Source organism: Carya illinoinensis, chromosome 12 (genome assembly GCF_018687715.1).
Source record: "Carya illinoinensis cultivar Pawnee chromosome 12, C.illinoinensisPawnee_v1, whole genome shotgun sequence".
Classification (NCBI taxonomy): Eukaryota; Viridiplantae; Streptophyta; class Magnoliopsida; order Fagales; family Juglandaceae; genus Carya; species Carya illinoinensis.
In genome coordinates this window covers 28,325,329-28,339,298 of record NC_056763.1, presented here as the reverse complement: position 1 = coordinate 28,339,298, position 13,970 = coordinate 28,325,329, and the positions used below count along the sequence as shown (strand labels likewise).

At 30.8% G+C, this 13,970-nt stretch overlaps 1 long non-coding RNA gene across 1 annotated transcript; it reads left to right on the top strand.

Moving 5' to 3' along the window:
• The first annotated feature begins 9,064 nt into the window (after window positions 1-9,064).
• Window positions 9,065-13,192, top strand: LOC122289051. The gene is made up of 2 exons (XR_006236099.1): window positions 9,065-9,222; window positions 12,517-13,192. It is a non-coding gene; the product is annotated as an uncharacterized LOC122289051 (long non-coding RNA).
• Window positions 13,193-13,970: the final 778 nt, after the last annotated feature.

Below are 13,970 nucleotides of genomic sequence, written 5' to 3'. Positions count from 1 at the left end.
ATTTTATTATTTATTTTATATTTTAACATTCTTACTTACGTATGCATCTGACTCTCCCTTGATGAGAGGTCTGGTAAATAAAATATTTAATTTATTTGGTACAGTGTAGAATGAAGATTCGATGATAACCTTTGCTATGATATTATATATAATGTGATATCACTATTGAGGCTATTCTGCTTCCAGAATTACGGCAGCTAACGAAAGGCACACAAGAAAAGTGTGACACCGTGACAGTCAGGAGCTTTAGTGATGGCACGCCACCTGTTCAAGAATCTGGAAATTTCTGTCCTAACAACTTGAAGTGATAAGAGTCGTGTGATCAATTTGTGATTAATTTTCTGTTATGAGAAAAGTCTGTATAAATATTGATACTCATGTACAAAGGCAAAGGCAAAGAAAACACTCTAAAAATATGGAATAAATATTCGTTCTTCTCTCTGGCATATCGTCAAACCTCTAACGTGTGCATTAATTACTTTCTTTCTGGGTGATTATATGTCTCACAAATTTTCCTTTCGCAGCCTCCCCTGCATTTTTCTTGGCTGGTTCGAGGAAATTAAGCTGTCAATGATATATAATTGTTATGAGCAAATGAAGTCCGCGTCCCATAATGGCATTATGCTCCTATCAACCTGCATCGAGAGAGACAGGTTAGAAAAGTCATGAAGGCCATTCATGATATATTGCTGCAGTAACCTTTGATTTATCAAGTGGGGCATGCACATTCAGGATCTTCTAGTTTTCTAGCTGGCTTGATTACTTTTGTATGAAGCTGCATTAATGGTAGGCAACTAGTCTTCCGAATATTCAATCAATCAAGTTACGTGTGGTGAACGCATTTTGACTGTCTATTTAGTAATTAATTAAGCATAATTGTTCAATATTTGTGGGCGTTGCCGCGAATGTATAACGTACGACTTTTCCCGTTTTAGTGCACGGTCTTGGCTTGTACGTTCATATCGTAAAATAAAAAAACAAAAACATAAGCAAACAATTTTATTTAAAGGAAATGATAAACTTACTTAAATGAAGATTCGATAATGGCTATAATATTATACATAATTCGAAATCAGTACTTACTTTAAATTAATATATAAAAAATAAATTTTATTATTTATTTTATATTTTATTAACCCAATATCCATTTCTTTAAAAAAACATTATTGCACTCTGGCGGTATCCTACCAATTCTCAACTTCGTATGATTGTATACCACCTGCCTGCGTGGCTGCATGAAAGACCAGAGGTCCCCATCTCGATGTCCACAGTTGTTCATGAAAGTCTTCCCCAAGTTGCATATAACAGTACTCCAAAACATCCTTTTCCCTGACATCGAGGGATCGAAGAAGCTGGTTCGTGGAAATTCTGACAATGATATTTAATTGTTATGAGCAAATGAAGTCCGCGCCATATTGGCATTGAGAAATGTTACAGATCATCCCACACTATACATTTTATATATTAAAATATTATTTTTTTTATTTTTTATTTCATTTTATTTTTATTAAACTAATTAAATTATTTTATTTATCATCCACACACTACATATTTATTATAGAAAAAATAAAAAAAAATTTAAAATAAGTATGGTGTGTGAAGTGTGAGGATGACAAGAAAAATTTTTCATTAGAATTATGCTCCTAGCAACTTGGTTAGAAAAGTCTTTTGCCTGGAGGCCATACATGAAATACTGATGCAGTCCCCTTTGATTTATCATGTGGGCCATGCACATTCAGGATCTTCTAGTTCTAGCCACCTGCATTATTAATGGTAGGCAATTAGTCTTGCGAATATTCAATCAATCAAGGTCGTGTGGTGAACGCATTTTGAACATCAATTTGGAAATTAATTAGAGTGGTTAGCCCAAAAACTCACCGAAATCAGTTAAATTTTTTTCATTCTTTTTTATTTATATTTTTAAATATCTTTTTAAAAAGAAAAGAATTTACAATATTATTAAAAATAATTTCTTAATTATTAAATTTAAAAAAAAAAAAAAACACATTCAAGATACAACTTTAAAACTTAAATTCGAGTCTCAAAGTATTTCTAAATTAATTAAGCATAATTGTTCAATATTTGTGGACGCTAGCGCGAATGGATAACGTACGACTTTTCCTGTTTGAGTGTACGGTATTGGCTTGTACGTTCATATCGTAAAAAAACAAAAAAAACAAAAAACAAAAACATTAGCAAACAATATTATTTAAAGGAAATGATAAACTTACTTTTACTTACCAACTTGTATACAATTACGTAATAAAAAAATAATATTTTTAATTTTATTTTAAATTTTCTTTTGATTTGATGGGTTAAAATATAATAAAAAATATTATTATATTTAAAATTATTTATAAGTTGTGAATGGATTATAAGTGTATCACTACCCATATTAAAATATTATGTTATTGTGTTGATGAAAATTTTAATATTTAAAATTAAAATTTAAAAACATGAGAATAAAACTATCACTTAATTTACATAATATTATGCATAAAATATGTACCTATATATAGTATGACTACCTCGTCTCGGGAATGTAATCACAATTTTCCTTTACTATAAATAAGAGTTAGATCAATAAAGATTCGAAAATGCAATCCTCCTTTCTTAAAAATTAACTAAAAAAAAAAACTATGCTTTTTACACGGTTTGCGTCCGAGTTACTTCCTAAGTTCCAGTTTTTTTTTTTTTTTTTTTTTTTTTCAATTATTTAGAAATATTCTTCCGCAATTGCCCCATCCGCATGAATAGCAAAAAACACATAACAATATGCATGCATGTGATATGGGTCCACGTCAGCCACTATAGTGACTGGCGATCGAGTTGATATAACATTTCATGAGTAGTGATAGGCTTACTATTCTATCATTATCCATTTACTATTTATAAGGTATTATGAATTTTTTTTTTTTTTCTGTTAAGTATTGTTTTAACATCTTTAGTCATTAAAAAAAATTAAAAAATATATAATTTTATTAATAGTTACTTCCTTAACTATTAACTAAAATTAAAAATTAAAAAAAATACAAAATAAGTAGTAAATAGATAATAAAATAATAGTAACTTTATCATTTTTCAACATTTCATTACTTGCGTGAATATTGATTCCCTATAATGCCCTCCATCTTTTAATTTATCTCCGTAACCAGTTGTACTATTGATTGAGGTTCATTGTACGTGATCGAACTTGAGTTTACATATTAAAAAGTTATATATGTTATTGCTAAAATGATTGAAATTAATTTCTATAAGAAGTTTAAAATTAATTATTTTTATAAAATAAACTTTTATTATAAATTATATATTATCATGTCAATATTGTACTGTATGTATTCTTTACTTGTTTTTTTAATTTGATTCAATTTTATCAACTTGTGTAAAGTTTAGCCCTAGTTAATTATGTCATCTAACAATGAAAGAGGTATTGGTCTTATCATCGATCAATGCATGCAGACCGTAGAAGAAGTTGATGCCCTACTTGAATATCATCATTCAATGCATGCAGACTGCGGAAGAAGTTGAAGCCTCAGTTTACGAAAATGATAAGCTTACTTCTAATTAATCATTTGTATACAATTATATAATAAAATATTTTTATTTTAAATTTTTTTATGATTTGATGTGTTTAAATATAATAAAAAAAATTATTTATAAATTATAAATAAATTATTGGCGTATTATTATCCCTTAATTTATGGAGGCTTCTAGAGCCACCACTGAGGAGCGAGCTCCAATTTTTTTTTTTAATATTTTTGAATACAATAAAAAATTTATAATAATATTAAATAATATTTTCTTAAACATTTAAAAAAAAAAAAAAAAGAAGGGCGCGGGCTATCCTTAACTTTATTCTCCAGTTTATTGTGTCATCTAGCAATAATAGAGGTACTTGGTCTTATCATCAATCAATGCATGCAGACTGCAGAAGAAGTTTCGTTTTACAAACAGAAATGCTAAACACACCCGTAGTTGAGTCCAGTAGTGTCTTCCGACGTTTCAATTTTTTCACTTCATGATTTCATGAGTATTTTTTTAATAATATTGTGAATTTTTTTAAATATTTAAAAATATAAAAAATATATATAAAAAAAATTAAAAAATAAAATAGATAAAATACACTTATCAAAATCTAAATTTAAATTATACAAGTTTATGAATAAGTTAAATTATAAAATACATTTTACTGTAAACTAAATTAAGCATATATATCATGTTAACAATTTATAATATTTATCTGCTAATTATATTTGTTTTCCTATAAAAGAAAATTTTGAGACTTATGAAGCAGCTCTTTATTAAGATGATCGAAAAAAGAGAGTCGACAACGTATATGCCCACAATGTAGTATGACTCGTTGCCATTGGCGACGGCGCATGAATTGCTGCAGTTAACATCATCATTCTCTTTTAGGCTGGCTGTCAATGGTGGTACAGTACTATTACATGGGTTAGAGACGTGCCAATCCTTCTTTCCCAACTTATTGATTCATTGAATATGTTACGGAAAACTTGAACTGTAAATTAAACTCCAATTAATCTAATTCACTCCTGGCGAGAACGGATTATATATAATCGATTTAAAAAAATAAAAAAAGCTTTGAGATATTTGTGTGTCATGTGAGTGTTTCATCATCGGGCAGTTCAAGGGCTCCGGAAGGAAAAGTTGCAGAGCAAACGGTAATGATGATTGAAGCAAAAAGAAGCTGAACAAGAAACATATTTATTTTTCAACGAAAATACCAATTTCACAACATATATATCTAATTAACAAGTGAAAGTAGTACGTACACAAATGGCTGAAAAAGTAGTACGGAGGAGTTAGGAGTATTATAAGAGAGTAACGATAGGAGTTCGAATTTAATTGGAATGTAAGCTGGAGTGGAGAGCAAATAAAAGGAAGTACCTTTCGCTGGAGACAGATAGGGACAAGTTGAGAGAGACTGTAAATACTTTATGACTCGCACAATAAAGATTATAAATTAAGACTAGTACCAGTGTTTTCAAAAATATATATTTTATATATTTAAATTTACAAATCAATTTGAGACCAAGTCTTCTCTTTATAAAAAAAAAAAAAAAATCATAATTAATAGATCATAATCATCAGGCCGTTATCATATTATCACAAGGACCAATTTTAAATATATATATATATATATATATATATATATGTATATATATAGCAGGAGAAATGCTGGAGAGTCGGAGACACGGTCAGATGACATGAAAAAGTACAAAAATATTAATTTCAATTAATCAAAAATATTTACTTAAATTAATATATAAAAAATAAATTTTATTATTTATTATATATTTTATGAGCCCAATATTAATTTCTTTTTAAAAAAAATTATTGCACTCTGGCAGTATCCCTACCCATTCTCAACTTTGTATGATTGTATGGCACGTACCTGTGTGGCGGGCTTTGCTACATACAGTCGGGAAATACAGTCGGCGTGCAGTCGGCTGTACGGAATGAATAAAAAAAAATTATAAAAAAATTATTTTATATTAAGGGGGACCTACATGAATTATAAAAAGTTTTAAAAATAATTTTTTTTTTCATATAAATTCTGTATTAATTTTTTTTTATAGCCGACTGCATGCCGACTATATTTTCCAACTGCACAAATCATTTCTGTTTCCCTACATCGAGGGACAGTGGCGGAATGGCGGAACCACATTTTCCTTATAGGGACCATCCTCCCAAAAAATATCCACGCAGGACCACAGGTCCCCATCTCGATGTCCACAGTTGCTCATGAAAATCTGCGCAAGTTGCATATGACAGTACTCCAAAACATCTTTTCCCTATATGCAACTCCAAAACATCTTTTCCCCTGACATCGAGGGACAGTGGCGTAATCACGTTCTCGACGAATAATGATAACTTTATTATTATTTTATTATTTTTTATTATTTTTTTAATTTTTTAATTCTTTTTAAAATTTTTCTTTTACTTAATGATTAAATAAGTCACTATCATTAAAATTATATATTTTTAAAATTTTTTCTTAATGCTAATGATGTTAAAAAAATACTTAAAAGAAAATGATAAAAAGATAAATACACTACAAGTGATAAAATAGTGATAAAAGAGTGGTAAGTGTATCATTACCCATATAAAAAATGACTCTTTTAAAAAATTTTATAATTTTTATATAATTTTTAAAATTTTTTTAAATTTTAATATACCTATAAATGTCTCTCTTTAATTTTTTATATAACCTAATTTTTTTATTTCTATATATTATCTCTTTTTAAATATGTGACTTCTCTAAAATTAAAATTAGAAAAAATAATAAATTTATTAATATGAATCTCAAACTTTTTTGTTATACAATATTGAGTTTCTTAATATGGAATCTAAAGTAAAAATATAAAAAATATTATTTAAGATTGATGATTTATAAGAAAAATAGTTTGTAGTTATTTAATTATGATTTTTTAATCTCTCTTTAATTTACACAAGAGAAATGATTTTTACAATCTTAAGACGTGCAAGTCTTGTCTACTTTATTTAAAAAAAATTAACTAAATCTAGGACTCACATGAAAAAAAAAATTATTTTTTAATAGTAAACTTTATTTTTTTTTTCAAATAAAGTATATAAAAATTATATATTTTAAAACGGTATCTAACATTACTCTTAATATAAATGTGCTATATAATAAAAATTTAATTCCTAAATATAATTGTTGGTTCCGCTACTACGGGGATCAAAGAAGCCGGTAAGAACGAATTTTTATTATTAAAATTTTACCATTAAAAAGGTTAGTTCTGACAAATGAGTACGTTTCGTCGGAAATAATATTTCAATTGTAAAATTTTAATCTTAAAAATTTGTTTTTCTTATAACGTGATTAGAGGAAATTAAGATGTCAATGATATTTAATCGTTATGAGCAAATGAAGTCCACGTCCCGAAAAAAAAAAAAAAAAAAAGTCCACGTCCCATAATGGCATTAGAAAAGTCTTTTGCATGGAGGCCATACATGATATACTGATGCAATCCCCTTGGATTTATCATGAAGCTGCATTAATGGTAGGCAACTAGTCTTGCGAATATCCAATCAATTAAGGTACGTGTGGTGAACGCATTTTAACTGTCAATTTGGTAATTAATTAAGCATATTTGTTCAATATTTGTGGGCGCTGCCGCGATTGCATAACGTACGATTTTTCCCGTTTGAACCTGCACGTTCATTCTATAAAAAAAAACAAAAACAGAAGCAAACAAAATTATTCGAATATTATGTTAATGTGTTGATGAAAATTTTAATATTTAAAATTTAAATTTTAAAAAAATAGGAGAATAAAACTATTAATTAATTTATATAATATTATGCATAAAATATGTACCTATATATATAGCATGACTGACCAAATTTTTCTTTTCATTTTTTTCATCCATTTATTTATATTCTTAAATATTTTTTAAAAAATAAAAAAATTCACAACATCACTAAAAAATATTTCTTTAATCACTAATTAAAAAAAAAAAACATTCAGGACACAAATTTGGATCCCATGAGAAAATGATAAAAACAGAACTATTTTTTACAAGTACTGTTTCATAACTTTATCTTAAAGAAAGGACATTTTAATAAAATAAAATTAAGTATAATTATTTAACAAAAATGATATCAATTTAAAACAAAGTTGTAAACCAATTGGAGTTGTGATACAATTAATGCATTTTAAAACTTCCCTGATATTATGTTGCGGGGTTTGCAGTAACGTGAAAACCAATTAGATAGCATATATAATTAACAAATGAAGTAAGATTAAAAGAAGATGAAAATTTGATAGTATGGTGGCATATAACTTAATTTTTTAAATAAAAAATTTGAATTCGAAATCCTCACCCCTTATATGAAAAAAATAAACCCAAAAAAAGATGAAAACCTTTTCAATAAAGATATTTTTCTTCTGCAAAAAGAAACTTATTAAGTGAAAAGGCATTATAGGCTTATGATGGAAGAAAATTATGATTACATCTTGACTCTTGGATTATACAATGGAGCAAATAATAAAAAACCTAGGAATAAAAAAACCGACTAACCATCCCTAAAAATCACTATTGTACTGAGAATACAAAACAAAACAAACCTGCAAAACCAATCCAAATAAAAGACTACCCTGAAGAAATAAAAAAAAGAACCTGCAACCTGCAACAAATTAGACCAGAAATGAAGATATGAAATAAAATAACCAAAAGACAAACTTACTAAAGACAAACCTATGGGATACGCATATGAGGAAGATCAATCTTTGAAGAAGACCTCTAAGCTGACTAGGCAGAGTAGCATCACTACCCAAACCCATATTTAAACTTCTAGCACTCCGCTTAGCAAGGAAATCAATCAATACATTACCTTCATGGAAAATATGAGGAACACCATATTCCATGCAGTTAAGATAACCAAATAAATCATCTCAAAAATCTTCTAAAAACCAAATATTATATTTCCCCTTAATAATTCAATTAACAATCAATTGAGTAAGCCAGTAAAACCCAAGATGATAACATCACTTAACACCATCTAGCACACTACGCAGCTTAACAAAATTATTGAACCCATGATCCAAAGATAGAGTAAGCCAAACACAGCTTGCCACAATTATCACGAATAACTCTCACAATTATCCGTTTCGAAACACGGATAGATGACCCAAAAAAGTACAAAAATACTAATTACAATTGATCATTTGAAAATTATAAGAAAAAAAATCCAAAATCAAACTTTTCCTAGAAGAGGATTAACATAATATATTGGATAATGATAAATACCAACTTCTCTACAATATATCTATAATTTCATATTAGAAAATTATTTCCTTTCACTTTAATTCAAAACTCTTGTCCTAGTTACAGTTTAAAGTACATGAAGAAAATTAATTATTACACGCCATGTTGTTAATAGACTATGATATAGTTGTTATTATTAGGGCTGTACAAATAAACCGTGCACCTGGCTCGCCCGTTTTTTTACCCGACCCGAAATCTCAACCCGTTTACATATAGAATCGGAAATGGGTTATACCATAACCGTTTCCATTTTTAATCGGGTAATACCCGAAACCCGTTTCCTACACAAAAATGTGCAGCTTGCAATCGCAGATGTGATTCTCTCCCTCGTCGGCCTTGCTCTGTTGCTCAGAAGCTCTCCCTCATCATTCTCAAGTCTCCACCTGATTTTCTGAATAATCTATAGGTATTACTCTCTCTCTCTCTCTCTCTCTCTCTCTCTCTCTCTCTCTCTCTTTGTGATTTTCGTATGCATATCGGTGTATGTGGTATGTGTGGATGCTTTTCTTTGGGTTATGTTTACTGCATACCCGTTTGTACTCAAAGCCTGCACTAGGCTCTCTTGGGTCAAGATGGGATCTAGGTTTCACGGGAAGGTGATCGCTGATGAAGTGTTCCAGTCTTGCACAGTTTTTAGAAATGAAAGGCAACTATTTGATTAAATGCCGGTTAGATATTTGGATTGTAAAGTGATGAAATGCTGCTAGAAGCTTTGAGAAATTAGTGTAGAGCAATAATTTCTTTATCTAGTTCAACATACAGAATTAGAAATTAGATATTTTTTATTTTTTGAGTCTTTGCTTCTATCGATAACAAACTTGTCCATAACCACCTACTTGAAGTTGCTGGAAATGGGTTGGACTTGATAGGGAGAGGCTAGTTCTTTTTTCATTCTTCTGAAATTGCAGCAGTTAACTAGGGTTAGGGATGGGTTTTCTTGACGAAGATCACATGGGATTGCTATAAAAACTTTCCAGACTCACATGCAGCAGCCTTTGCTTTTTCTAGTGTTCAGGCCATTGTCCTTTTAATGAGACTTGAAAAACCTAATAATAGGGCTGTACGAATTTAACTCAGTTTGTCTTGAAAATGGGTTCTAAGAATGCTAATGGCTGGGAGTTGTAGCGTAAATTATGTTACCATTCTTTGTATCCATTTAGGAGTCACAAATGGGGTTGATTTCTACTTCTTCAGATTTGGAACAGCTCAAATCCTATCTTAAAAGAGTCCTCAAAGGCTGTAACAGACTCCTATCGGTACAAGTATTCTTCTATAACAACCCAAGTGCGGATAACCTTCATCTAGAGGGCTTCTTGGCACCTAACGTAGTTCTAACTTTTCCAAAAGTGCTGGTTTTCAATTATCACAAATTTAACATCCAAAAATCGCATGGGCTTTGGCTAGAAAATACTTGCGCTTATCCATAAATGGCCATAATGGGCCAAACCTACTCCATTTTGAATCTAGGTCCATAATGGCATATCCAATCCTATCTCCCCAATATATATATATATATATGCAGCGTGGGGCTGGTTGAGTTGCGACCAGATTAATGTCATTAGGCATAGCTAGCTATCTAGCTAACAACTCCTCTCCCTCTGTGAGAAAGTAGATTGAAGTACTCTTCTCCCAATTAATTAGGTCGGTTTTATGCCCAATAAAAAGTAAGTTTAAGAGTATTATTTACTTTGAATGTCTAATAATATAATTACTTGTCAACATTAATTAGTTTTCCTTCTCTGCAATGAGCCCCATGACACATTAGCAACTCAAATGAGGCTGACATATCACATGTCAGAACAAACACATCTAGGCTGTCATTGTTATGAGGTGACAAGTGCAACCTTAATTACACGATACAGCACCAATATCTTTTTCTGTTGAGAAAAAAATGAGTTGATTAGTATATTCTTGTAGAAATCTGTGTAAAATAGTATTGTAACAAGTGTTGAAATGATATACTTTGAAAAGGATTGAAGTGTGCACATCATTGGTCAAGTAGAGTTCGAAATAGAGAGCTCGCTCGACTAGTGCTCGAGCGAGACCCATACAGAGTGGGTTGCTCGACACTCACTCAACATGACGCTCGAGCGAACTCTGACAGATTGGGTCGCTCGACCCTCGCTTAACATGACGCTCGAGCAAATTCAGACATATTTGGTCGCTCAACATAGTGTTTGAACGAATTCAGACAGATTAGGTCGCTTGACCCTCGCTCAACATGGCGCTCGACTTGGCGCTGAGCGACTTCTGAAAGACAGCTTGTGCTCGACTATCGCTCGAGCCAATATTCCAGATCACTTAAAATTTAAGGTTTTAAGCACCTCTTTCACTTGGGACTATAAATAGAACAGCTCTCTTCTGTTCTTTGGCGTGGAGAATCAGAGCAAAATCCCTAAGGGCCTCCAAGAACTTTTTAGAGTGACATTTCCCCCACTTGGTTGATTCTCTTTTGAATAAACATATCTCCACCACACCACACTCAAGATAGGTTCTCGTGGGAAGCTATAAAAAGGTCGGAGTTTCGACACTACATGCGTGTAGAGATCAAGTTGGTCACTCGTGGTGTTACAAACCAAGTTTAGCTACTACAAAGGTTTTGTGAGTGTCTCTAAATTGATTGTAATGAACTAAAGTTTCTATAATGGATTTGAGGTGGTGTCTTACATCCGGAGTGGTTTTAGATTTTGAAGACATTCTTCGAATGAGTTTCCACTCCGTGATCAAAATCATGTGTTGATTATTTGTGTTATTTGATTCCTTTATTAACTGTTGTTTGACTAATATTGAAAAGACCATAAAAATTAGATTACACCTATTCACCCACCCTCTAGGTGTAGTGATTGGTAGAACCACTGCTTTTTCACTTTCAATGATGATCTACTAGCTTATGATTTAAGGGATGAGAAGCAAAACACACAACATTTAATTCATCCTTATCTATCTATCTATCATGTATACCTCCATCTTTGATTAGAATAGAATTTAGGGGATAAGTAGTGTATTAGTTGATTGGACACCATTTCGCTAATATTTGCAATCTGCATGCATGCATCCATGGCTCCACATCATGAATTATTAATGTTAATCCTATGCAAAAGTAGTCCTCAATATCAACTTCAATCTGCAACAAATCTTTCATGCTAAGGCCTCTATTTTTGGACAGTCTTTTGAAAGATCTGATATTTGAATATCATCAAGTGTAGTAGTAGTGTTTATTATAGTCATATACAGATGAAACAAAATTACCAAGTGTAGAGTGGTAATTTCCTTATCTTAAATCTTTGTTATACTATTAAACTTGATCAATTAAAATTAAAAAACTAACTGATGAAGTAGATAAAAGATGAATATGGGATACGTATGTATAATGCATGAACACAATCTAAGTTACACCCAATCCATAATTATAAAAAGGATTGATCATTCTGATAAATGTTAATTATATATATATATATATAGGCAGCTTTAACCAAAGCCAACACATTATACAGTGTAGCTTATATTTGCAGCAAAACAAATATTGAGGCCAAGGTGGCTGCAACCAAGATTGAAAGTGATAGCAAACCAATGGCAGCAATAAAAGATTCATCATCTTGCTTTTCTTTTTATATATGCGCAGTTCTTATTTTTATCAATATTTCTATCATATGTATTGGGATTTTTTTCAACAAATTTGTAGTATTATCTCAAATTGCAGTTGAACCCTATGGAACCTAGTGCTGCTATGCCTTCATTTGAGTCTGAATCAATGCCCAATGTGATTCATTTGGATAACACTCTACCTCCAACGTTAGATAGCTCTCTCCCTACAACTAATCCTCAAGTTCACCCTCCTATCTCAAGAAGACAGGGTAGATCTGAAATATGGCAACACTTTACGGGGGTTGAAGATGTCAAGGATCCTGATGAGCCCAAAGCTAGATGCGATTATTGTGGTAAGGTTTTGTTATGTCATCCTAAAAGACAAGGTACTTCATCCTTGAAGTACCATAATGAGAGATGTAAAGTCTTTAATACTAGTGGGTTGGAAGGGATAACCCCAATAAAAAATGACCAGGACTAGGAAGATGAGGGTGGATGGTATAACTAGCAGTCCTAATGTTGGACTTACCAAGTATAACGAACAGAAAATACAGTCAACGGTAGCAAAGATGATAATTATGGATGAGCTACCATTTAGATTTATAGAAAAACAAGGTTTTAAAGACTTTATGGCCGTAGTTGAGTTTAGATTTCCAATTCCCTCTCGCATTACTGTTATGGGAGATTGTATGAAGATGTACATGTTAGAAGAAAAAAAAGTTGAAGAACATGTTCATGCTATCTGATTATAAGATTTGCATTAATACTGACATGTGGACATCAATTCAAAATCTAAATTATATGTGCAAAATAGCCCATTTTATTGATGATAATTAGATCTTGCATAAGAGAATTAAAAATTAAAATAGGACTTATGGATTTTTGGTTTAGTGTGATTACTAAAAGTACATTTATAGAACATTATTGGTTTTAGGAATGATTGGAAAAAATCAAGTTACTACTAATTTGCGATCACTATATTCAATGGATTTCTTTTTCGTCTAAAAAAATGTAGCCAAAGTCATTGAAGACAATCAACAGCTTTACAAATTAATTTACATTTTTTGCATCATTCTATTAAGTACAAAGCAAGCGAAGTTGCGCAAAACTATTAAGTACAAGGTAAGCGAAGTTGCGCAAAACTTGTTATCCATTCATTAGTATTAAGAAATGGAAAATATCTTGAAGAAGTCTTGTTTGGTAGAAATGCTTTATAATTTGCATTGGTCATCTTATTTTTAGGGAGGGAGACGAATTCTACAAACATGAAAATAATCTACCTTTAAAACAAGTAGACATGTGACATATTTTTAGAAAGTTCTCTATTTGGTTGTTTTCCTAACATATTTGCAAGTATTGAAAACAAAAAACAAAAAACAAACAAATTCTCTGCCGAAATTTGGGTCGGGTCGGTCATCGGGTATTGACCAAACAGAATGCACCTATTTCGAGTCGGATCGGATTGAAATTTAGTATCTCATTTCTTAATATATTACAATTATGAATTTAATATCTAAAATTGGGAAATCGCAACCAATTGTCAACATTGGTGGCTGAAAACAGATTGTG